This window comes from Bombina bombina, chromosome 2 (assembly GCF_027579735.1).
Source record: "Bombina bombina isolate aBomBom1 chromosome 2, aBomBom1.pri, whole genome shotgun sequence".
Classification (NCBI taxonomy): domain Eukaryota; kingdom Metazoa; phylum Chordata; class Amphibia; order Anura; family Bombinatoridae; genus Bombina; species Bombina bombina.
In genome coordinates this window covers 1400115178-1400143083 of record NC_069500.1, presented here as the reverse complement: position 1 = coordinate 1400143083, position 27906 = coordinate 1400115178, and the positions used below count along the sequence as shown (strand labels likewise).

Below are 27906 nucleotides of genomic sequence, written 5' to 3'. Positions count from 1 at the left end.
ATATGTTGTATTACAAATAAATCATATAACTTCTATGCCAACTGGAGTACAGTGAGAAACTTTGTTATGGCCACAGCAATACACCAAACACAGTACTATTCAGAGACTTTATGAATACATATGATCTGGACCCGTCCATCTTCTTAGATATTGATGACCTAGACCGATAAATCATGGACATCTCACTCAGAGAAAGACACCAAAGTCCATCTGTACATTCAGACCCTTAGGAGCCACTGTGTCAAGACAATAGATCCAGGAGGTCTCAACTTGGAGCAGTTTATTATTCCTATCCCCTCCCCTTCGTAAGAGGGGTACCTGATCAATGAGCATAGTCCTTAAACTAGCCACTGTGTGTCCCGCTTGGAGAAAATGTCTGGCAACCAGTTGGTCCGATGTTTTCTTGTCTATCGCTTGTCTAATCGCATGGCGATGATTAGCCATCCTCTCACGAAATGTAGTTGAGGTCTTACCCACATAGACAAGCGAACATGGGCACATTAGTATGTAAACCACGTAGGTACTCATACATGACAGTCTGTGCAAAATCTTGTACTTTCTCCCAGTGTGTGGGTGGTGAAAGAACATCCCTGTTGGCATACTATTGCACGTAGTGCAATCCCCACATCTATAGCAGCCAACTTTTTTCCTGGTATCCAACCATGTACTTTTTTCATAGCACTTCACAGGGTCATTATGGACCAGGAGATCCTTCAGATTGGGTGCTCTCTTATAAGCCATCCGTGGGGCTTTTGTATGCAAGAATGGTAATGTTTTGTCAGTACTAATAATGTCCCAGTTCTTCTTGACAGACTCAGACAATATTTTAGATACGGGGTTGAACGTGGTTACAAAATTAATGATATCACCATTATTTTCCGCCTTATCAGTAGGATCATGTGGTTGTAACAAGGATACTTGATCATCCCGGGCCAGGTTGGTTTGCACCTTTGTTATCAACTTTCTTGCATATCCTCGTTGCTCCAGTTTCGTAATCATTTCGTCTTCCTGTATTCTTCTAGTCTCTCTTAATGTGTTATTGCGGGCCACCCGCGTGAGTTGAGAGGAGACAACACTCTTTTTCTGATGCTCAGGGTGAAAGCTTGTGGATAGCAACAATGAGTTTCTATCCGTCGGTTTTGAATATAGGGAGGTAGAAAATTTGTAGCAATCACCTTCTGTATAGACAGATATATTAAGATCTAGAAATGGTATGCTCACCCTGTTATGGGCAACCTTAAATCGAATGGTTGACTCAAGCTGGTTTAAGCTGTCAACCCACTGTTTCCTCAGATCCTCGCCATACCAAAAACACATCGTCAATATATCTGACATACAGTTTGATTTTATCAATTGTCCGAATTCGCATGACCATGGTCTCATACCAAGACATATACAGATTGGCGTATGCGGGAGCCATATTGGAACCCATTGCAGTTCCTGATATTTGTAAAAAGAAATCCTTCTCAAATTTGAAAAAGTTTTTTTCTAAACAAAATCTCAATAGTTCCAATAGGAACTCAATGGGTGGTCCCGCATACGCCAAAGATCTGCTTAGCATGGATCTGACTGCTTGTACACCACCATCATGAGGGATGACAGTGTACAAGCTATCAACATCCATTGTAACGAGTAGGTCATCTGGGCCAAGGTCATTCCAAGCAAGTAACCTACGAATGAGTGAGGGAGAATCCAGTATAAAGGAATATGACTCCTTTACAACTGGCTGCAGGTGATGATCTATGAAGATGGCCACATTAGAACACAAAGAATCCCTGGCAGACACAATAGGTCTGCCAGGAGGTTTAATCAAAGTCTTGTGTACTTTGGGCAACAGATATAATACCGGAATAACCGGAAATGTGATAGTCATATATTCAAATTCATTTTCATTAATCATACCTGATTCTAGCCCACATTTCAATATAAGATCCAACTCCTTCTTGAATGTGTTTATTGGATTCCCTCTTAGTTTACAATAGATGTGATTATCAGTCAGCTGTCTATAGGCTTCCTCCCTATAGTCAGTATAATTTTGAACCACTATAGAACCTCCTTTATCCGCCGCATGAATAATGATCGTGTTATCATTCTTTAAACTCTTTAGGGCCAATTTCTCTCCTTTAGTGAGATTAGGAAAAACATTTTCCACTTTTGCCCGTTCACACGTATCATTAATCATGCGTGAGAAACTACGGATAGAAGGGTTTAAGTTGATTGGATCAAACTTACTCTTACTTTTAAACTTGCTGACTGTAGTTGGTTCACTATTTTTAAAAAAATCTTTGATCTTAAGCTGTCTATGTAGTTTGTAATTTTCAATATTCATTTTAAATTTGTCCACAGCTGGAGTAGGGACAAAGGACAAGCCCTTATTAAGCAAGCTTTTCTCATCTAAACTAAGAGCTCTATCACTTAGATTGTAGATAATATCTACTTTTTCTTGCCTGCTTTTTTCTTTGAATCCTCCCCTCCTCGTGTGCGTTCTTGCTCGTTTTGTTTTGCTGGAAGCGGAGGTTTTTTGGAAGATCTGGTGCTTACCCCACCTAAAGGGTGACCAGTATTTCCATTAGGGTTAGTTTCATCATTATCTGGCCCAGATGAATCACCTCCACTACTGTCTACAGTGTCAGCAATATTTCTATTATTAAAGCGTCTCCTTCGTCTAAACTGTGGTCTATTGTCCTCTTTCCCATAGAGCCACCTGTAGACTCTTCTTTCCCTATGATAAGTCTCTACAGTAATCAACTTGTTATTCTTAAAAGTTAACAAATCATTTTTATATTTGTTAACTTGCCCTTGTAATTTGTTAACCCAATCTTCACCTGTATCTTCCGTTAGGATCTGGTAGCTCATCTCTTTAACCTCATTGATTTCCACTCTAATTAGATGTAATAATCTATTGGATTCCTCAATCACCAATAGAATGAGGTCATATGAGCATTTGTTTAAGATTGAGCACCACTTCCTACAGAATTCAGGGTTGGCCCTACCTATTGTGGGTGTGTTCTTAATGCGAAAACCACGTGGTATATTTTTATTGCGATGGTAGTTAGACAAGTACACAGTGTGTAGATGGTGATCTACCTCTCTTTTCTGTAAATTCAACAATTTATGATAAACATCTAGAGGTGTCTCACCTCTCAATTCACGCAAGTCTGTATTTGCAAGGATGCACTCTGCATCTGCTTCTGTAAATATAAAGGATTCCCTATTGACAGTATCATCACCAGTATTAGATATGTCAGTAGCAGCAGATCCACTGACTTCCATGTTAGTTAATCAATTAAATGTGTCCTCTATTAATTCAGCCTGTCCTTAATAGGTTAACCGGTCTATTGGAAAAGACTCGGGTAATGTTTCAAAACACCATGTGATTTAAAAACAAACACAGCAGTAAACTTAAAGTCAGTATAGCTGCAAGTGAAGAGACGAAACTTCACAGGGATATATTAGGCATTAGTAGTAATATAGTTGATAATAGTAACCATAGTCACTTGTATTCAGTTAGACAGAATCCACAATGCGCAGGGTGCAAACCAAAATAAACAATGTACAAGTATCCAAACAGGTGCACTCACTGTGACACAAGGCATCCGCCGGGGTGCTGCGTAGAAGACAAATAGCAATATCCGTTCAACCCCTAAAGGCAGAGAAACGCTTCACTCTCCGGTCTTATCAAATATCCTTTATTAGGTATCCAGCATTAATTGACAAATCCCCCAAACGTTTCGATACCAGTTGGTATCTTTATCAATGGGTAATCAGAACATATCTATCCCAAAAGAAGGTTCCTAATACTAACCAAAAACCACTCACCTATATACACCTGTAAAACGTCCCTGTCACTTCCGGTGTATCGGAAGCCGCCCACCCACGCGCATGCGTCCAGGAGTTCGCTAGCCGCATGGCTAAATAGCATATCCAATCACGTAATGACGTTTACGCTCCGACCGAGCATGGTTACTCCTGCTAATGCGCATGTCCGGGTGGCCAGAGTTCTGATATCACCGGACTAACTGTTACAAGTGTAACTACTCTAACCTCATAAGTGTAAAAAAACTTGCATGGTCATGCGAATTCGGACAATTGATAAAATCAAACTGTATGTCAGATATATTGACGATGTGTTTTTGGTATGGCGAGGATCTGAGGAATCCCTAGAACAGTGGGTTGACAGCTTAAACCAGCTTGAGTCAACCATTCGATTTAAGGTTGCCCATAACAGGGTGAGCATACCATTTCTAGATCTTAATATATCTGTCTATACAGAAGGTGATTGCTACAAATTTTCTACCTCCCTATATTCAAAACCGACGGATAGAAACTCATTGTTGCTATCCACAAGCTTTCACCCTGAGCATCAGAAAAAGAGTGTTGTCTCCTCTCAACTCACGCGGGTGGCCCGCAATAACACATTAAGAGAGACTAGAAGAATACAGGAAGACGAAATGATTACGAAACTGGAGCAACGAGGATATGCAAGAAAGTTGATAACAAAGGTGCAAACCAACCTGGCCCGGGATGATCAAGTATCCTTGTTACAACCACATGATCCTACTGATAAGGCGGAAAATAATGGTGATATCATTAATTTTGTAACCACGTTCAACCCCGTATCTAAAATATTGTCTGAGTCTGTCAAGAAGAACTGGGACATTATTAGTACTGACAAAACATTACCACTCTTGCATACAAAAGCTCCACGGATGGCTTATAAGAGAGCACCCAATCTGAAGGATCTCCTGGTCCATAATGACCCTGTGAAGTGCAATGAAAAAAGTACATGGTTGGATACCAGGAAAAAAGTTGGCTGCTATAGATGTGGGGATTGCACTATGTGCAATAGTATGCCAACAGGGATGTTCTTTCACCACCCACACACTGGGAGAAAGTACAAGATTTTGCACAGACTGTCATGTATGAGTACCTACGTGGTTTACATACTAATGTGCCCATCTTCGCTTGTCTATGTGGGTAAGACCTCAACTACATTTCGTGAGAGGATGGCTAATCATCGCCATGCGATTAGACAAGCGATAGACAAGAAAACATCGGACCAACCGGTTGCCAGACATTTTCTCCAAGCGGGACACACAGTGGCTAGTTTAAGGACTATGCTCATTGATCAGGTACCCCCCTTACGAAGGGGAGGGGATAGGAATACGAAACTGCTCCAAGTTGAGACCTCCTGGATCTATTGTCTTGACACAGTGGCTCCTAAGGGTCTGAATGTACAGATGGACTTTGGTGTCTTTCTCTGAGTGAGATGTCCATGATTTATCGGTCTAGGTCATCAATATCTAAGAAGATGGACGGGTCCAGATCATATGTATTCATAAAGTCTCTGAATAGTACTGTGTTCGGTGTATTGCTGTGGCCATAACAAAGTTTCTCACTGTACTCCAGTTGGCATAGAAGTTATATGATTTATTTGTAATACAACATATTTGATCTAGTAAAATTGACACTATGTAGATCACAGATGAGATAGTAAAGGAGTAGTGAATAGCTCAGCAAATTGTATATAAAAATACATAAGTATCTTACGAATACGCTAAAATATTGTAGATATAAGGAATCAAGTCTGTTTTTGAGACCTCAGGTAATTGTAATAATTTTTTTAGTTTTTAAATTGGTTAGTTAGTTTTTTTACACTTATGAGGTTAGAGTAGTTACACTTGTAACAGTTAGTCCGGTGATATCGGAACTCTGGCCACCCGGACATGCGCATTAGCAGGAGTAACCATGCTCGGTCGGAGCGTAAACATCATTACGTGATTGGATATGCTAATTAGCCATGCGGCTAGCGAACTCCTGGACGCATGCGCGTGGGTGGGCGGCTTCCGATACACCGGAAGTGACAGGGACGTTTTACAGGTTTATATAGGTGAGTGGTTTTTGGTTAGTATTAGGAACCTTCTTTTGGGATAGATATGTTCTGATTACCCATTGATAAAGATACCAACTGGCATCGAAACGTTTGGGGGATTTGTCAATTAATGCTGGATACCTAATAAAGGATATTTGATAAGACCGGAGAGTGAAGCGTTTCTCTGCCTTTAGGGGTTGAACGGATATAGATATAGATATACATATATATATATATATATATATATATATATATATATATATATATATATATATATATATATATATATATATATATATACATACATACACTGTATAATATGACGCTCACTCCTGTGGAGTTATTTATGAGTCAGCACTGATTGGCTTAAATGCAAGTCTGTCAAAAGTACTGAAATAAGGGGGCAGTCTGCAGAGGCTTAGATACAAGGTAATCATAGAGGTAAAAAGTATAATTATATAACCATTTTGGTTATGCAAAACTGGGCAATGGGTAATAAAAGGAACTATCTATATTTTTTAAACAATAAAAATTCTGGAGTAGACTTCCCGTTTAAGTAAAAGTATTTTGTTTAAATAAAAATAAAATAGTTTACAGAACTTGGTGCCAAAGATCCTTTCATCCACCAGTTAAGCTTCTACATCTCAAAAGGGATGATTCATTGTTATCAAGCATCCTGCACAGTTTGTGTTAAGATAAGCTTCATGTGATGCACTGATAGCTGGTAAATGAGAAAACAATTATTACTAAAATTAGAACAATGAGTTGATGGCCTCTGATGAGTTGATGGCCTCTGATGAGTATGTAGAAACATGGTGGACCTTCTAGCCCTAAATAAACACCACAATCTCCCCTGTACTGAGGAAAAGGGGATAAGGAGGTTTGACTTCATATGGTTTTGCTAATATGAAGACATTTATCTGCCAGTAATCTCTCACATACTTGTAGAACTATATTAGTAGTGAGGGGCCAGGAGCATAGCAGTAAAATATAAAGGCAAGGATAGGAAGAGAAACGATGATGCTTACCAGCAAGCAGAAGGAGAAGATTTGCAGCATACTTGCCAATTTGATTTAGAATAGTGGCTAGAATTTTTCACACAGATTTTGCTGCAAGTTGGCAGTGTCGCTACATAGTGAATAAGACCCAAGAAGAAACACCTTCTGTTGCTACACTGTACAGATACTAAGGTGAACAGAGCAATTAGAGGAAAGACAAAACATAGCATGAATTGCCAAGGAATAACCAATGAGCCAAATCAACAATGGTGTGTGGGCCCCTGCTTCTGTTTCAAAGCACAGTAACCTTTGATGCCAGCAGATCTATTTCTTTATTTGTCAATTTCCTTAATACACCACTCTCTAGTAAGAGACCAGTCACCAAGATGACTTTACTGGCAACTGAATACACCACTCTCTAGTAAGAGACCAGTCACCAAGATGACTCTACTGGCAACTGAATACAATGCTGAAATCACAATGAAATCAATATCAGTCTACATAAGATATCTTTAGCTTCTCACATTATAAACTTGCTATGAAAACTCAGACAGAAAAACTACCACTGCTGTCATGGCCTGAAAGAATGTGAACATTCCATGGATACAGATTCCCAAGGATGCCACCTTCCTTAAATAATAGATGAATGATGGGGGCAATCTTCCCTATGGGTACCTGCACCTAATGCCACTGAGGGAACTACTACCTGATGAGAAAGAAGAAGTAACTAAGACAATCTTATGGAGTTGCTGTTGCACTGGTACAGGAGGCTCACCAGCAATAGCCTCACATGAAGTAATACAAAGTGTTATGAAGTGTTGGCCATCAAACCTTGGCACCACCAAGCAATCGTTCTGTATAATGAATCTACTGTACTGAAGTAATTAGTAGGAATATTGTGCCAGCAATAAATCCCAGACATTAACCCTCTCTTTCATTTTGGAAAGGTTGAGGTACCATCATAAAGTCTACAGCTCTGCTCCTGTGACCTGACCCTTACCAAAGGCACTATTAACAGCTCAGTAATTAAACATTTTGCAGTGACACAGGAGACACAGACACAATACATTTATTTTTTTTGGTTTGGAGAATCTGTGACACAACACTTGGATATATGTCATTGCCCAGGAGGGCACTCCTAAAAATTCTAGACCATTACTCAGTTAAATATTGCAAAGAAGAAACGGTAAGGAAAAAAAGGGCAGGAAATTAAAGCAAAAGTGGGGCAGCTGAAATGCAAAAAAAATAAAAAAAATTGCTACATCAAATACAAAAAGGTACACAGTCCTATATATAGACTCTTTATTAAGCATGAATCACTTTCTTAAAGGGACAGTCAACCCAAAAATGTTTTATTGTTTAAAAAGATAGATAATCCCTTTATTACCCATTCCCCAGTTTTTGCATAACTAACACTGTTATATAATTATACTTTTTACCTCTGTGATTACCTTGTATCTAAGACTCTGCAGCCTGCCCCCTTATCTCAGTTCTTTTGACAGACTTGCATTTTAGCCAATCAGTGCTGACTCACACAGGAGTGAGCACAATGTTATCTACAGGGCCGCCACTAGAAATTTTGGGGCCCCTGACTTAACCATTGATCAGCCCCCCCCCTTGACATGTGCATTTTTTGACCAAGTGACTAAAACGTATATGCACTTTATTCTTAAGTGTCTATTTAAATTTGGAAATGTTGTAAAGGTAGTAACATACACACACACACACACACACAGACACACTCATACACTGAAACACACACAAACACTCACACATAAGGATTCACATATAGACACGCTAGCAGACACCCAAACAGACACTCAGCACTTGTTTACATTGACCTGACAAGTAATGAGGTAAACTACAGTTTTGTAAAAAAAGGAGATTTAGAAAACAAAATATGGAGTTCTGATTATCTTTTTGTAAAGGAGGATGCCAACTAAATGATGACAACAGCATGCAGTGGCTGAAAGGAAGGGCCCTGAACTACCTAAACAATAATTTAAAGGTTAAATGGTGGATTGGTGACTCGTTAGTCTCAAAGTCTGTAGAAAGATGTGAATAATCAGTAGTAAGGTCAAAATGTCCTAAAAAGGAACAGACAATGGACACACACACAAACTTGCACATACCCCCAAGGAAACACTGACAGAGACAGTATCAGAAAACACAGAAAGACATGCACACAGACACCCACAGAAAACACACAAAGACATACACACACACAGAGAGACAACCACATAAAACACATAAAGACATACATACACACACCCTCACAGAGACATCCACAGAAAACACACACCCTCACAGAGACATCCACAGAAAACAGACATACATACATACACACACACACCCTCACAGAAACATCTACAGAAAACACTGACATACATACATACATACATACACACACACACCCTCACAGAGGCATCCAGAGAAAATACACAAAGACAAACACACACACCCTCACAGACATCCACAGAAAATGCACAAAGACATACACACCCACCCTCACAGAGAGGCCCACAGAAAATACATACACACTCCTAGAGACACAAACCAAAGCATAAAGACATAAACACAGACACCCACAGAAACACTCACAGGAGGAAACATTTATGCACTTTGCATTGTAAATGTGCAAACAAAAATAATTCTGTGAATTCAAAATTGTACATTAATTATCTGGGTAGATGGCTAGATGAAGAAAAAAAACTTTTAAAAGGTTGACATATGTTTGTTTGTTTTTTTCCCCATTTTCCCCAACCAAGAGCACCACTTCAAGTATAGTGTACAAATGTTCCCATCTGTCAGATGTACTTATGGATTTGGGAAATGCTGTACTCTATATGGTCTTGGTGGAATCATAAGCTGTGGTACGCATACCATTAGATCTGGTTAAATGCAGGATTTAGGCTTGTTAGTATGTATTTCACAATTAAGTCAGCTGTAGTATAAACTGAAAAGTTTTAAGTTAACCTGTCTCATTTTAAACACTGAGGAATCTTAGTCTGAGAGTATAACATTTTATGCAGATGTAAAAATCTTGCATAAAGGGGCAGTAAACTGGAATGTAATATATATATATTTAAATAAAAAAAATACATATCTGCCAAAAAAGCACCTACAATTTGTGTATTGAGGAGGAAACATTTCTGCATGGTTTTAAATATAGAATTTCTACAGCATTGTCAAATAATCATAAATACACTGCTGCTAAAAAAATGTGTTTTTATGGATCCCTGGCCCCACCATACAACTACTACCACACTGAAGTTACAATCCGAAATTGCACAAAGAAATAAAAAACATTTGCTAAGTAAGTCCTTCCTCCTCTGCAAATGAAAGTGATCTCAGGCACATACTGTACAAACAAAGTGCCAAGTCTGTCTCACACTGTCCATAGTGGTTTAGTGCACACTCAGAAATCCTCTCAAATGCTAATACTTTACTCCTTGTAATAACATTTCCCATGCTCAATTAGCACTCTGCTGTAGTACCTACTGGTGGCTGCCAAAATTGGGCCCCTGACAGGAGTCATCCCTGTCACCCCCTGATGGTGGCCATGGTTATCTATAACCACACATGAACTAGCACTGTCTAGCTGTGAAAAACTGTCAAAATGCATTGAGATAAGATGTTGCCTTCAAGAACTTAGAAATTAGCATATGAGCCTTCCTAGGTTTAGCTTTCAACAAAGAATACCAAGAGAACAAAACAAATTTGATGATAAAAGTAAATTGGAAAGTTGTTTAAAATGACACGCCCTATCTGAATCATGAAAGTTTAATTTGGACGGTCTCTTTAATATGGTGAGCCTATAATACATCCTTTGGGGATTCTATACCAAAATAGTGAAGTTCATGAGATCACAGGATGAGAGGGAATCAGGTTACTAGAGAGTCAAGTCAGCCCATAAACTCCCTGCTTAAAAAAATGCCTCACCCGGGGTGAAGCCATCAAAGTTAAAGAATTTGGCAAAGGTATATAACAGAAGACTAAGAATCACACTACATGGAAAGGGGAACTCTCTGGGAGCCAGCCATAGTCTATATATTCACTCTATATACTCTTAGGTGTATGGGGAGGGTGTCTGTATGTTGGAATTATTTGTATAGTCATAGACAGGTGCTTCATTGATGGTGAGTGGGTGTCTGGACCCTTGTAGTAGCAATCTTGTTATAATGAGTGGATTCAAAACTTATTTTCATTTGTGCAGAATAACAAACACTTTAGTTGGATCACAGCTAAAGCCCAGTCTACCTAGCAATAGGTAGAAACTGAACTTACTCAAGAAGAAAAACAGAATTTATGTTTACCTGATAAATTTCTTTCTCCAACGGTGTGTCCGGTCCACGGCGTCATCCTTACTTGTGGGATATTCTCTTCCCCAACAGGAAATGGCAAAGAGCCCAGCAAAGCTGGTCACATGATCCCTCCTAGGCTCCGCCTACCCCAGTCATTCGACCGACGTTAAGGAGGAATAATAGCATAGGAGAAACCATATGGTACCGTGGTGACTGTAGTTAAAGAAAATAAATTATCAGACCTGATTAAAAAACCAGGGCGGGCCGTGGACCGGACACACCGTTGGAGAAAGAAATTTATCAGGTAAACATAAATTCTGTTTTCTCCAACATAGGTGTGTCCGGTCCACGGCGTCATCCTTACTTGTGGGAACCAATACCAAAGCTTTAGGACACGGATGAAGGGAGGGAGCAAATCAGGTCACCTAAATGGAAGGCACCACGGCTTGCAAAACCTTTCTCCCAAAAATAGCCTCAGAAGAAGCAAAAGTATCAAACTTGTAAAATTTGGTAAAAGTGTGCAGTGAAGACCAAGTCGCTGCCCTACATATCTGATCAACAGAAGCCTCGTTCTTGAAGGCCCATGTGGAAGCCACAGCCCTAGTGGAATGAGCCGTGATTCTTTCGGGAGGCTGCCGTCCGGCAGTCTCGTAAGCCAATCTGATGATGCTTTTAATCCAAAAAGAGAGAGAGGTAGAAGTTGCTTTTTGACCTCTCCTTTTACCTGAATAAACAACAAACAGGGAAGATGTTTGTCTAAAATCCTTTGTAGCATCTAAATAGAATTTTAGAGCGCGAACAACATCCAAATTGTGCAACAAGCGTTCCTTCTTTGAAACTGGTTTCGGACACAGAGAAGGTACGATAATCTCCTGGTTAATGTTTTTGTTAGAAACAACTTTTGGAAGAAAACCAGGTTTAGTACGTAAAACCACCTTATCTGCATGGAACACCAGATAAGGAGGAGAACACTGCAGAGCAGATAATTCTGAAACTCTTCTAGCAGAAGAAATTGCAACTAAAAACAAAACTTTCCAAGATAATAACTTAATATCAACGGAATGTAAGGGTTCAAACGGAACCCCCTGAAGAACTGAAAGAACTAAATTGAGACTCCAAGGAGGAGTCAAAGGTTTGTAAACAGGCTTGATTCTAACCAGAGCCTGAACAAAGGCTTGAACATCTGGCACAGCTGCCAGTTTTTTGTGAAGTAACACCGACAAGGCAGAAATCTGTCCCTTCAGGGAACTTGCCGATAATCCTTTTTCCAATCCTTCTTGAAGGAAGGATAGAATCCTAGGAATCTTAACCTTGTCCCAAGGGAATCCTTTAGATTCACACCAACAGATATATCTTTTCCAAATTTTGTGGTAAATCTTTCTAGTTACAGGCTTTCTGGCCTGAACAAGAGTATCGATAACAGAATCTGAGAAACCTCGCTTCGATAAAATCAAGCGTTCAATCTCCAAGCAGTCAGCTGGAGTGAAACCAGATTCGGATGTTCGAACGGACCCTGAACAAGAAGGTCTCGTCTCAAAGGTAGCTTCCAAGGTGGAGCCGATGACATATTCACCAGATCTGCATACCAAGTCCTGCGTGGCCACGCAGGAGCTATCAAGATCACCGACGCCCTCTCCTGATTGATCCTGGCTACCAGCCTGGGGATGAGAGGAAACGGCGGGAACACATAAGCTAGTTTGAAGGTCCAAGGTGCTACTAGTGCATCCACTAGAGCCGCCTTGGGATCCCTGGATCTGGACCCGTAGCAAGGAACTTTGAAGTTCTGACGAGAGGCCATCAGATCCATGTCTGGAATGCCCCAAAGTTGAGTGACTTGGGCAAAGATTTCCGGATGGAGTTCCCACTCCCCCGGATGCAATGTCTGACGACTCAGAAAATCCGCTTCCCAATTTTCCACTCCCGGGATGTGGATAGCAGACAGGTGGCAGGAGTGAGACTCCGCCCATAGAATGATCTTGGTCACTTCTTCCATCGCTAGGGAACTCCTTGTTCCCCCCTGATGGTTGATGTACGCAACAGTCGTCATGTTGTCTGATTGAAACCGTATGAACTTGGTCCTCGCTAGCTGAGGCCAAGCCTTGAGAGCATTGAATATCGCTCTCAGTTCCAGAATATTTATCGGTAGAAGAGATTCTTCCCGAGACCAAAGACCCTGAGCTTTCAGGGATCCCCAGACCGCGCCCCAGCCCATCAGACTGGCGTCGGTCGTGACAATGACCCACTCTGGTCTGTGGAATGTCATCCCTCGTGACAGGTTGTCCAGGGACAGCCACCAACGGAGTGAGTCTCTGGTCCTCTGATTTACTTGTATCTTTGGAGACAAGTCTGTATAGTCCCCATTCCACTGACTGAGCATGCACAGTTGTAATGGTCTTAGATGAATGCGCGCAAAAGGAACTATGTCCATTGCCGCTACCATCAACCCGATCACTTCCATGCACTGAGCTACGGAAGGAAGAGGAACGGAATGAAGTATTCGACAAGAGTCCAGAAGCTTTGTCTTTCTGGCCTCTGTTAGAAAAATCCTCATTTCTGAGGAGTCTATAATTGTTCCCAAGAAGGGAACCCTTGTTGACGGGGATAGAGAACTCTTTTCCACGTTCACTTTCCAGCCGTGCGATCTGAGAAAGGCCAGGACGATGTCCGTGTGAGCCTTTGCTCGAGGGAGGGACGACGCTTGAATCAGAATGTCGTCCAGGTAAGGTACTACTGCAATGCCCCTTGGTCTTAGCACAGCTAGAAGGGACCCTAGTACCTTAGTGAAAATCCTTGGAGCAGTGGCTAATCCGAAAGGAAGCGCCACGAACTGGTAATGTTTGTCCAGGAATGCAAACCTTAGGAACCGATGATGTTCCTTGTGGATAGGAATATGTAGATACGCATCCTTTAAATCCACCGTGGTCATGAATTGACCTTCCTGGATGGAAGGAAGGATAGTTCGAATGGTTTCCATCTTGAAAGATGGGACCTTGAGAAATTTGTTTAAGATCTTGAGATCTAGGATTGGTCTGAATGTTCCCTCTTTTTTGGGAACTATGAACAGATTGGAGTAGAACCCCATCCCTTGTTCTCTCAATGGAACAGGATGAATCACTCCCATTTTTAACAGGTCTTCTACGCAATGTAAGAACGCCTGTCTTTTTATGTGGTCTGAAGACAACTGAGACCTGTGGAACCTTCCCCTTGGGGGAAGTCCCTTGAATTCCAGAAGATAACCCTGGGAGACTATTTCTAGCGCCCAAGGATCCAGAACATCTCTTGCCCAAGCCTGAGCGAAGAGAGAGAGTCTGCCCCCCACCAGATCCGGTCCCGGATCGGGGGCCGATATTTCATGCTGCCTTGGTAGCAGTGGCAGGTTTCTTTGCCTGCTTTCCCTTGTTCCAGCCTTGCATTGGTCTCCAAGCTGGCTTGGCCTGAGAAGTATTACCTTCTTGCTTAGAGGACGTAGCACCTTGGGCTGGTCCGTTTTTACGAAAGGGACGAAAATTAGGTCTATTTTTTGCCTTGAAAGGCCGATCCTGAGGAAGGGCATGGCCCTTACCCCCAGTGATATCAGAGATAATCTCTTTCAAGTCAGGACCAAACAGCGTTTTCCCCTTGAAAGGAATGTTTAGTAGCTTGTTCTTGGAAGACGCATCAGCCGACCAAGATTTCAACCAAAGCGCTCTGCGCGCCACAATAGCAAACCCAGAATTCTTAGCCGCTAACTTAGCCAATTGCAAAGAGGCGTCTAGAGTGAAAGAATTAGCCAATTTGAGAGCATTGACTCTGTCCATAATCTCCTCATAAGGAGGAGAGTCACTATCGAGCACCTTAATCAGTTCATCAAACCAGAAATATGCGGCTGTAGTGACAGGGACAATGCATGAAATGGGTTGTAGAAGGTAACCCTGCTGAACAAACATCTTTTTAAGCAAACCTTCTAATTTTTTATCCATAGGATCTTTGAAAGCACAACTATCCTCTATGGGAATAGTGGTGCGTTTGTTTAAAGTAGAAACCGCTCCCTCGACCTTGGGGACTGACTGCCATAAGTCCTTTCTGGGGTCGACCATAGGAAACAATTTTTTAAATATGGGGGGAGGGACGAAAGGAATACCGGGCCTTTCCCATTCTTTATTAACAATGTCCGCCACCCGCTTGGGTATAGGAAAAGCTTCTGGGAGCCCCGGCACCTCTAGGAACTTGTCCATTTTACATAGTTTCTCTGGGATGACCAAATTTTCACAATCATCCAGAGTGGATAATACCTCCTTAAGCAAAATGCGGAGATGTTCCAATTTAAATTTAAAAGTAATCACATCAGATTCAGCCTGCTGAGAAATGTTCCCTAAATCAGTAATTTCTCCCTCAGACAAAACCTCCCTGGCCCCCTCAGATTGGGTTAGGGGCCCTTCAGAGATATTAATATCAGCGTCGTCATGCTCTTCAGTAACTAAAACAGAGCATCCACGCTTACGCTGACAAGGGTTCATTTTGGCTAAAATGTTTTTGACAGAATTATCCATTACAGCCGTTAATTGTTGCATAGTAAGGAGTATTGGCGCGCTAGATGTACTAGGGGCCTCCTGAGTGGGCAAGACTCGTGTAGACGAAGGAGGGAATGATGCAGTACCATGCTTACTCCCCTCACTTGAGGAATCATCTTGGGCATCATTGTCATTATCACATAAATCACATTTATTTAAATGAATAGGAATTCTGGCTTCCCCACATTCAGAACACAGTCTATCTGGTAGTTCAGACATGTTAAACAGGCATAAACTTGATAAGAAAGTACAAAAAACGTTTTGAAATAAAACCGTTACTGTCACTTTAAATTTTAAACTGAACACACTTTATTACTGCAATTGCGAAAAAACATGAAGGAATTGTTCAAAATTCACCAAAACTTTCACCACAGTGTCTTAAAGCCTTGAAAATATTGCACACCAATTTTGGAAGCTTTAACCCTTAAAATAACGGAACCGGAGCCGTTTTAAGCATTAACCCCTTTACAGTCCCTGGTATCTGCTTTGCTGAGACCCAACCAAACCCAAGGGGAATACGATACCAAATGATGCCTTCAGAAGTCTTTTATAAGTATCAGAGCTCCTCTCACATGCGACTGCATGCCATGCCTCTCAAAAACAAGTGCGCAACACCGGCGCGAAAATGAGACTCTGCCTATGCTTTGGGAAAGCCCCTAAAGAATAAGGTGTCTAAAACAGTGCCTGCCGATATTATTATATCAAAATACCCAGAATAAATGATTCCTCAAGGCTAAATAAGTGTTAATATCAATCGATTTAGCCCAAAAAATGTCTACAGTCTAAATAAGCCCTTGTGAAGCCCTTATTTACAATCGTAATAAACATGGCTTACCGGATCCCATAGGGAAAATGACAGCTTCCAGCATTACATCGTCTTGTTAGAATGTGTCATACCTCAAGCAGCAAGGACTGCAAACTGTTCCCCCAACTGAAGTTAATGCTCTCAACAGTCCTGTGTGGAACAGCCATGGATTTTAGTTACGGTTGCTAAAATCATTTTCCTCATACAAACAGAATTCTTCATCTCTTTTCTGTTTCTGAGTAAATAGTACGTACCAGCACTATTTGAAAATAACAAACTCTTGATTGAATAATGAAAAACTACAGTTAAACACTAAAAAACTCTAAGCCATCTCCGTGGAGATGTTGCCTGTACAACGGCAAAGAGAATGACTGGGGTAGGCGGAGCCTAGGAGGGATCATGTGACCAGCTTTGCTGGGCTCTTTGCCATTTCCTGTTGGGGAAGAGAATATCCCACAAGTAAGGATGACGCCGTGGACCGGACACACCTATGTTGGAGAAAAGGAGGGTTATATGCAGGGGTAAGATCTATCTCCTACTACAGAGATCAGGGGCCATAAAACCATCAGTACTTATAAGCGTGTGAGAAAAAGGATTTTGGGAGCATATTAATGTTAATGGGATGTTATACAGAACTATCCCAACCTCTGACTTGCATTGAAATACTTTGTTTTTACTAATCTGAAAGTGACATCAGACAACTAATTTGCTGCTGATTATACACAATTATTTGTCACAGATAAATGCAGTTGTCAGCAATTCAAGCACCACAACAAAGTCTACGCTCAAGCCAACAAATGCCATTAACATCTGTTCATCAAATGCTTCACTGACTACAAGCTGAACAAAAGAGACTGTTGAGACGAAGACCGTTGATTATCTTAGTTGAAGCATTAATTTGCAACAAATCACATGCAAGGAAATTCGCTGGGAAAATACTTTAGAAAAAAAAAAGGCTCTTGACTTTATCAAAGACGTAATTATTATTCCACGGAACTACTAAAACCTGAAAAACAAAGATGTAATGATATAGGCTGCAATTTCACATATTACCTGTCTCGCTTGTTTGAGACAAGTAGAAATAAAGTCCTGTTAGCATTAATCATTTAGTTTACGCTGATGGCAGCTAATAAGCTGATCTGATGTGACTGTAAAGTCTTTTTAGCAAAAGGGCATTAAAAAGGCATAAAAGATTTTAACAATGTGAAATAAAATGTTTAATTAGGTGAAGTACAAACCTGCAATATACTTTCATTATTTTCCCTTTTCCTGTAATTTAACTTTGAAAATGAAGGGCTTTCCAACTCTGAAATCTAAACGTGCACATGGCAAACTTCATAAGCCTAACCCTGCTACATATATGTCCCTTATTGGCCTCAGCAGGGGATAAACTGTAAGCCCCAATGATAGTTTTGCTAACATTGGCAAGCCTTGTCTACTCAAGTAACTGATTGGCTCTTCCAAATGAGGCAAGTGGTAGGTGGAGTTTGGCAGCAAAAATGGTGTTAATGGATTCAAAACATTTTCACACTCACCCTGTGTGTACAATTATGTAATTATTACAAGGTGTTTTTATGTCCCTATAAGATTAAAAACTATTTCTTTGCAGATGTCACTTTATTGTGCTATTATATCTTTATTCAAATCATCTTCCTTTTGATAAAAACAAACAAAAATTATTTAAAGGGACACTCAAGTCACACTTAAGAATCTTTCCAATTTACTTCCATTATCGCATTTATCACAATCTTTTTTATATGCATGTGAGTAACCAGCTCCTACTGAGCATGTGCACAAATTCACATGGTATACATATACTAGTCTGTGATTGTCCGATGTCTGTCACATGGTACAGGGGGCTGGCAAATGGGAGAAAAAAAAATCAAATTTGCCAGAAAAAAAGTCTACTGCATATGTGAAATTCAAGTGTTATTGCGTTGTCTTTTTATTATAAACTTGTTCATTATGCAATTCTACTGAATGTAATGCTCCTTTAACTACAATGTCCTTTTAAACAGACAATTATTAATAAATATGAGAACAATTTTACAAGTACTTAAAACGTGTTTCTAGCCAAAACCCAATCCACCGATTGCTTTTGTTATTTTTAAATCTTCATTATTCTTGTACACTTTATTTAACATAAAAAGATCGGTACAAACACAAATTGCATGAAAAATAATCAATTATTATGGTTTAAATTGATATAAGCCAGACAGATAGCTCAGCATGCTAAGGCACTGTGGCTGAGCTCTGTAGCAGCCCAAGGGTTGCAGGTTCGATCCCCGGCGAGGTCCACTCAGCCTTTCATCCTTCCAAAGTCGATACCCAATACATATATACATATAATAAAAGGAAGTACATATTTGTGTACGACTCGTTGCTACCTGTCTGATAAGGACAACCTCCCATGCTCTATAAGTGGAAAAGGACACAGTAACATCTGTATTTTTTGCTGTGGGAATTGATGTACAGTGAGAAGCAGTTAGCAATTAATTATAAAGTTTTGAATTTCAGGGTTATAGTAACAGGAGAAATAATTCTTTCTGGAGAGGAGGTTTTTATTTTTGGCTGTAAATGGAACAATTGCAAAACTTTACAATTAATTTGTGATTTCTAAAGCAGATACAGGGTACTCTGCTCAGCAGGTGAAGGCAATTAGATTGTATTAGACTGGCACAAATTCATAGCATAACCTTCCCAGATAAAACCACAGACTACCCAGGACAAAGAGGCTGGGGTTCACACAAAGCTGGTCACAATCACTTGCGCCAACCATAACTTTAATAGGAAGCACAACATGCATCAGTAGCAGGATCACAATCTGGTTTCTATAGACTGCCATTATTTTTACACCAATCATAAGACATTGTAAAACAGTTCAGATGGATGAAACATTAAGACACATAACAGTCAAAAATATAATATGCACAAGTGCATTTCAGTTTTCATGTGAATAAATCTACAATACACTGGTATTACCAAGATTACTTCTATTAAAAGCAAATTTATCAGCAGCATACGCACATATGCTGTAATGCCCCATGCACACCCCTAGGTCACTGACAACTCTGAGTAGGTGAGGTGATAGAATGCTGGTGCATGGGGCACGTGAAGGTGAGACAATGAAACATTTTACTAGTATGTAAGTATATTACAAAAGTGCTTCTATTAGAAATGCTCATTAATCTATTTACTATTTTGTCCCTTTAATGGTCGGCCATGTTTAGTTAACTGTATAACATGAGTCAGAACATACATTCTAATTTACTTGTATTATCAATTTGTTTCATTCTCTTGGTAGCTAGGAGCAAGCTGAACACATCAGTAAGCCAAAGAAAAGAGGCATATTTGTGCAGCCACCAATCAGCAGCAAGCACCCAAGTATGCTTTTTGACAAAGAATATCAACAGAACTAAGCAAATTAGATAGAAGTAAAATGGAAAATTGTTTAAAAGTGTATGCTCTATCTGAATCCTGAAAGAAAAATTTAGGGTCTCATGTCCCTTTAAAAAGAGCCCCCCCCCCACCACCAGATTCCCGCCAGCGGTTTATCTGCAAGAAAAGAGCATTCGCAAACAGGTTCTTCATTCTGCATTGCACAGCTAATTTATGTGCACAAACACTAATGCTTTTCTAATGATAAAACACAAAACCCCAAGAGACTGAAAAGGGAAACAGTTCAGCGACTCTAATTAATCAGAGACAAACTGTTTATTTGGCATTCAGGTTTGCTCATTACAAGGCTTTTAAGCAGAAATAGTTCTAGCCTATGTTTCTCACACTTTAGAAAAAGCATATATTCTATTGATCCTTTTTAAAAGTTTTTTTAATCATATATATATAATATTTTAAAATGTATTATAGCTTTTGTTTTTTTGAAAAGCTGATATTTGTTGTGATAAATTTTTTATGAAAAAACCCCCATAAATTATGCTTACCTGATAATTTCATTTCTATCTGTGGGAGGAGAGTCCACGGCTTCATTCATTACTTGTGGGAATTAAGAACCTGGCCACCAGGAGGAGGCAAAGACATCCGTGCCAAAGGCTTAAATACCTCCCCCACTCCCCTCATCCCCCAGTCATTCTGCCAAGGAACAGTAGGAGAAATATCAGGGTATAAATGGTGCCAGAAGAACAAAATAAATTTAGGTCTGCCCACCGGAGAAACAGGCGGGAGCCATGGACTCCCCTCCCACAGATGGAAATTAAGTTAAGTTATCAGGTAAGCATAATTTATGTTTTCCATCTTAATGAGAGGAGAGTCCACGGCTTCATTCATTCATTACTTGTGGGAAACAAATACCCAAGCTCTAGAGGACACTGAATGAAAAAAATGGGAGAGCAAAAAGGAGGGGGACCCTAATCTGAGGGCACCACAGCCTGCAAAACCGTTCTCCCAAAAGCTGCTTCCACCAAATCAAAGACATCAAATTTGTAAAAGTTAGCAAAAGTATGCAAGGAGGACCAAGTAGCCGCCTTACAAATCTGCTCCATAGAGGTCTCATTCTTAAAGGCCCATGAAGAGGCTACAGCCCTAGCTGAGTGAGCCGTAATCCCAACCCAGTGTGAAGAACAGCCCCGGCGTGAAAAACCAGGTAAGGAGGCTCACATTGCAAGGCCGCAAATTCAGAGACTCTGCGTGCCGATGCAATAGCCAGTAGGAATGGAACCTTCCAGGAAAGAATTTTAAAGTCAAGCGAATGCATAGACTCAAACAGAGCCCTCTGCAAAATCTTAAGTACCAAGTTTAAGCTCCAAGGGGGGAGCAGAATTTCTAAAGACAGGCCTGATCCTAGACAGAGCTTCTTGTGTAACAGTACAGATAAAGCCGATAACTGTCCTTTTAAGGAACTGGCAGCAAGTCCCTTCTCCAACCCATCCTGGAGGAAGGACAGGATCCTGGATACCCTAACCTTATGCCAGGGATATCCACATTCCTCACACCAGGACAAGTAGGTCTTCCACACATTATGATAGAGGATGATGGCTTGAATGAGAGTATCAATCACTCTCTCAGAAAATCCTCTCTTGGCTAGGACAAAGCATTCAATCTCCACGCAGTCAGTCTCAGAGAATCGAGATTTTGATGAAGAAAGGGACCCTGAACCAGCAGATGCAACAAGGTAACCTCCATTGAGAAAACAATGACATCCCCACCAGATCCGCAAACCACGTCCTCCGCGGCTACGACGGAGCAATCAGAATAGCTGAAGCTTGCTCCTGCTTGATGCAGGCCACTACTCGAGGTAGAAGTGGCAACGGTGGAGATATGTAGACTAGGTTGAACTCCCAAGGTACCACTAAGGCATCAATCAGTTCTTCTTGGGGATCCATGGACCGAGACCCGTATCTGGGTAACTTGAAGTTGAGTTTGGACCCATGAGATCTATCTCCGGCGTCCCCGATCTGTTGCAGATCTCCGCAAACACCTCAGGATCAAGAGACCATTCCCCGATGAAACGATTGTCTGCTGAGAAAATCCGCTTCCCAGTTGTCCACAACCCGGAATGTGGATCGCTGATAGCAAACAGCAGTGGGTCTACGCACATTCCAGAATCCGAGATAATTCCCTTATGGCTAGGGAGCGTCTCGTTCCCCCCTGATAGTTGATGTAAGCCACAGAGGTAATGTTGTCTGACTGGAATCTGATGAATCGGGACGACCCCAGAAGGGGCTAAGCACTCAGAGCGTTGAAGACCGTTCGAAGTTCCAGAATATTGATCGGGAGAAGCGACTCCTCTCGAGTCTACCTGTACTGTGCCTTCCTGGCACCCCAAACAGCTGCCCATCCTGACAGACTTGTGTACTTGGTCACAATCTCCCAGGATGGTTGTAAGGAGGATGTCCCCTGGGACAGTTGTCATGGACACATCCACCAAGAGAGGGATTCCCTCATTCGGTTGTCCAGAGAGATCTGTTGGGATAGATCTGAGTGATCGCCGTTTCATTGTCTTAATATGCACAACTGAAGAGGTCTGAGATGGAACCTGGCGCATGGAATGACATCTATGCTGGATACCATGAGCCCAATCACCTCCATACACCGGGCCACAGATGGCCTTGAGGTTTGAAGGGCAAGACAGCTGGACGCAATCTTGCAACATCTCGGATCTGTCAGGAATATCTTCATGGATATGGAATCTATTATCATACCCAGGAATTCCACTCTGGTGCTGGGAACCAGAGAACTCTTTCCCACATTTATCTTCCATCCATGAGATCGAAGGAGAAGAAGAGCCCTCGAATGGTCCTCTGCGAGACTGCAGGTCAGAGCCTGGACCAGGATGTCATCCAGATAAGGCGCCACTGCAATACCTCTGACTCTCGCCACCGCAAGCAGTGCTCCCAGAACCTTCATAAAGACTCTTGGGGCAGTCGCCAGGCCGAACGGTAGGGCCACAAACTGGAAGTGTTGGTCCAGAAAAGCAAATCTTAGGAACCTGAAGTAATCCTTGTGGATTGGCACATGAAAGTAAGCATCCTTCAAATATATTGTAGTCATGAACTGTCCCTCTAAGAACTAGGGGCAGAATAGACCTGATCGTCTCCATCTTGAACGATGGGACCGACAGAAACTTGTTTAGGCACTTCAGGTCTAGAATCGGACGAAACATGCCCTCCTTCTTTGAGACCACCAAAAGGTTTGAATAATACCCCAGACCTCTTTCTGCTAGAGGGACTGGAATGATTACCCCGAGAGAGGAGAGATCCCTCACGCACTCTAGAAAGGCGTCTCTCTTCTCTGGTCTTGATGATAGGTTTGACAGGAGGAATCTGCGCTGGACGGTCTTGAACCCTATCCTGTAACCCAGTGCGATGACTTCCTGAACCCAAGGGTCCTGAACGTCTCTTGTCCAAGCATCTGTGAAAAAAGATAGTCTGCCCCCTACGCGATCCAGAGACGGATTGGGGGCCGCCCCTTCATGACAATTTTGTCTTGGCTAGCTTCTTGCTCTGTTTAGCTTTGTTCTAAGATTAAGCTGGCTTCCAAGATCCATTGGACTGCTTGGTTTTCACGGCAGACTGCTGGCGTTGGGACTTGTCCGAATGAAAGGGATGAAAAGTAGACCCCTTAGGCTTATTCTTCTAATCCTGCTGTAAGAAAGCACCCTTGCCTCCCATGACCGTGGATATGATAGAGTCTAGGCCTGGACCAAAAATAACTTTCGTAAGAGAGGTATAGAGAGGAGCGCCAGTGAAGTCAAAGTCTTGTGTGCGTGTGTGAGAATTGTTTTCACACTAAAAATAAATACAACCCTATTGTGAGGGCTGAGTGCCTATAGTAAGCCACAGAGGCTTATATGATAGTAAGACTACTGTGGATAGATACGATACAATTTATTACAAACATAAATTAAATCTAAAAACATGGATCCATGGTACATAAAAACATAGAAAACAATTTAAAAAGGTATCCTTTGAGTTCAAAGGGGGGGTATGTCCCTCCAAGGACAAAGAGTCCCTTAAATGGTATACAATGATTAATAGAGGTTGTTGAACTAGACTGCCCTCTGCTTCATGTGGTTATACAAGCATTAGTTAGACAAACATTAGTAAGGCAAATTTGTGGAATAGTGTCCACCATATGTGGGAAGTGCAGTCTCGGGTAAAATGATATGAAACTGAGTAACGGTAAATCATACGTGAATCGAGACACAGTGAGGAAAAAAGTGATCAAAAAGTGTGATCAAAAACTAGTGTGTACACAATCTAGTGTAAAAAACGAGATCTCAAAAAAGGTAACATAAAAATGATAACATAAAAATGGTATGGTGCAAATCACATAACAAACGATGTGTGGTGGAGAATAAAAATAATTATAATAAAGAATCTATCATAGGGGAGCAAAATAGTGGATATCTGATTGATGTAAAAAGATATAAAGTGGGTAGATACTTAAATAAGCATGAACAGTATATTATAAAGTGTCACAAATATAACATATAAAATACAGCGTGTAATCACATAAATGTCCGTAAAATATAAGATAGTTATGACGTTAAGGCAGTCCTAATAGAAAAGAGTATCCAAAAGTTAAAATGAATGTAAGTTTGTTCCAATCACAATCCTTTTCTTCAAGGGATCCTGATACTCCAGTTAAAAATATATAATGAAAAAAAGGTTTCAAAGCCTCCGTATCAAGGCAAAAATAAAAACAAAAATAACAATGTAAAAGCTGGGAAATCCTCAGAACCTAAGGATAGAGGAAAAAAGCAACATAGTATAGTACTGTTAAAATATATATAAATCACGAAATATAGCTCACCATATAGTTGTCAACGCGTTTCGGCCCACAGCTTGGGCCTTTCTCAAGAGTCTTGAGACTATTTTGCTCCCCTATGATAGATTCTTTATTATAATTATTTTTTTTCTCCACCACACATCGTTTGTTATGTGATTTGCACCATACCATTTTTATGTTATAATTTTTATGTTACCTTTTTTGAGATCTCGTTTTTTACACTAGATTGTGTACACACTAGTTTTTGATCACACTTTTTGATCACTTTTTTCCTCACGGTGTCTTGATTCACGTATGATTTACCGTTACTCAGTTGCATATCATTTTACCCGAGACTGCACTTCCCACATATGGTGGACACTATTCCACAAATTTGCCTTACTAATGTTTGTCTAACTAATGCTTGTATAACCACATGAAGCACAGGGCAGTCTAGTTCAACAACCTCTATTAATCATTGTATACCATTTAAGGGACTCTTTGTCCTTGGAGGGACATACCCCCCCTTTGAACTCAAAGGATACCTTTTTAAATTGTTTTCTATGTTTTTATGTACCATGGATCCATGTTTTTAGATTTAATTTATGTTTGTAATAAATTGTATCGTATCTATCCACAGTAGTCTTACTATCATATAAGCCTCTGTGGCTTACTATAGGCACTCAGCCCTCACAATAGGGTTGTATTTATTTTTAGTGTGAAAACAATTCTCACACACGCACACAAGACTTTTACTTCACTGGCGCTCCTCTCTATACCTCTCTTACAATCGTACTTCCCCTGTGGGTAGTGGGGGCCCACCCTAGATAGGAGCTATATGTCCTTTAAGCGCTGTGAGTACAACATTTCCCCAAAAATAACTTTCCCCTGAAATGGGAGGGAGAGTAATCTTGACTTGGAAGTCATTTAAGCAGACCACAACTTTAAACACAGAGCCCTACGGGCTAGAACAGAAAAGCCTGATGTCTTGGCATTCAGGGGAATAATCTGCATATTTGTATCACAGATGAATGAATTACCTACCCTTAAGGCCTTAATTAGTTCCTGTATAATAATGTTCCTCCAGCTCAGCTCGTCCTGTTCAGAACCAGGATCATCCAGCTGGGCCAGTGCCTCGTGTATTCTCCATAGGAACTCCTCCATAGTTGCAGGCTTCTGTGGCGCTTCTCCTCTGTCAGAGGGAACTTTGTGAATGAAGCAGATCCCACCGCTGCCAGCCAATGTGATGGTTACCGGTTACCCTGTCCCTTTAAACTCACAGGTACAATGTGCGCTAAGCCAAACAGCAAAACAAAGCAGGAGACATAAACATAACATCCAAGGACATATAACTCCATCAGCTAAAAAAACGCACTTGAAAAGAAAAAAACTAACAGCTAAAAGGGAAGGACAAATGTGCACTAACCCGACATGAGTAACCTGGCTGACGTGCGAGTGAACTATAGAAAGACTAAAGGGACGTGTGGTAACCTCACAATCGTTAACTTGATGTGCGCAACCAAGAAAGGTGTAAACCTAAAGGCCGACATGCGAAAAACAAACTAAGTGCTTTAAAAAAGCCAACGCGGGCAAAACAGCATAGGTGTATTGAAAAGGATCTGTCCCAGGGCCATATATATTAGCAAACTATATTTCTTTCATATAATTAGCAAGAGTCCATGAGCTAGTGACGTATGGGATATACATTCCTACCAGGAGGGGCAAAGTTTCCCAAACCTCAAAATGCCTATAAATACACCCCTCACCACACCCACAAATCAGTTTTACAAACTTTGCCTCCTATGGAGGTGGTGAAGTAAGTTTGTGCTAGATTCTACGTTGATATGCGCTCCGCAGCAGGTTGGAGCCCGGTTTTCCTCTCAGTGTGCAGTGAATGTCAGAGGGATGTGAGGGATGTGAGGAGAGTATTGCCTATTTGAATGCAGTGATCTCCTTCTACGGGGTCTATTTCATAGGTTCTCTGTTATCGGTCGTAGAGATTCATCTCTTACCTCGACGATATACTCTTATATATACCATTTCCTCTACTGATTCTCGTTTCAGTACTGGTTTGGCTTTCTACTACATGTAGATGAGTGTCCTGGGGTAAGTAAGTCTTATTTTCTGTGACACTCTAAGCTATGGTTGGGCACTTTTATATAAAGTTCTAAATATATGTATTCAAACATTTATTTGCCTTGACTCAGGATGTTCAACATTCCTTATTTCAGACAGTCAGTTTCATATTTGGGATAATGCATATAAATCAATCATTTTTTCTTACCTTAAAAATTTGTCTTTTCCCTGTGGGCTGTTAGGCTCGCGGGGGCTGAAAATGCTTCATTTTATAGCGTCATTCTTGGCGCTGACTTTTTTGGCGCAAATTTTTTTTCTGTTTCCGGCGTCATACGTGTCGCCGGAAGTTGCGTCATTTTTGAAGTTTTTTTGCGCCAAAGGTGTCGGCGCCAAAGGTATGGGCGTCACTATTGTCTCCACATTATTTAAGTCTCATTATTTTGTGCTTCTGGTTGCTAGAAGCTTGTTCTATGGCATTTTTTTCCCGTTCCTGAAACTGTCATTTAAGGAATTTGATCAATTTTGCTTTATATGTTGTTTTTTCTATTACATATTGCAAGATGTCCCACGTTGAAGCTGAGTCAGAAGATACTTCTGGAATATCCCTGCCTGGTGCTGGAGCTACCAAAGCTAAGTGTATCTGCTGTAAACTTTTGGTATCTGTTCCTCCAGCTGTTTGTACTGTTTGTCATGACAAACTTGCTAATGCAGATAATATTTCCTTTAGTACTGTTACATTACCTGTTGCTGTTCCGTCAACATCTAATACTCAGAGTGTTCCTGATAACATAAGAGATTTTGTTTCTAAATCCATTAAGAAGGCTATGTCTGTTATTCCTCCTTCTAGTAAACGTAAAAAGTCTTTTAAAACTTCTCATTTTTCAGATGAATTTTTAAATGAACATCATCATTCTGATACTGATATTGGTTCTTCTGATTCAGAGGATTCTGTCTCAGAGGTTGATGCTGATAAATCTTCATATTTATTTAAAATGGAATTTATTTGTTCTTTACTTAAAGAAGTCCTAATTGCATTAGAGATTGAGGATTCTAGTCCTCTTGATACTAAATCTAA

At 40.7% G+C, this 27906-nt stretch overlaps 1 protein-coding gene across 1 annotated transcript in view; it reads right to left on the bottom strand.

The window, feature by feature from the left end:
• The window catches only part of ADISSP (adipose secreted signaling protein), a 537574-nt gene that overhangs the window by 243987 nt on the left and 265681 nt on the right, over positions 1-27906 (bottom strand). The gene's annotated exons all lie outside the window — the stretch shown is intronic.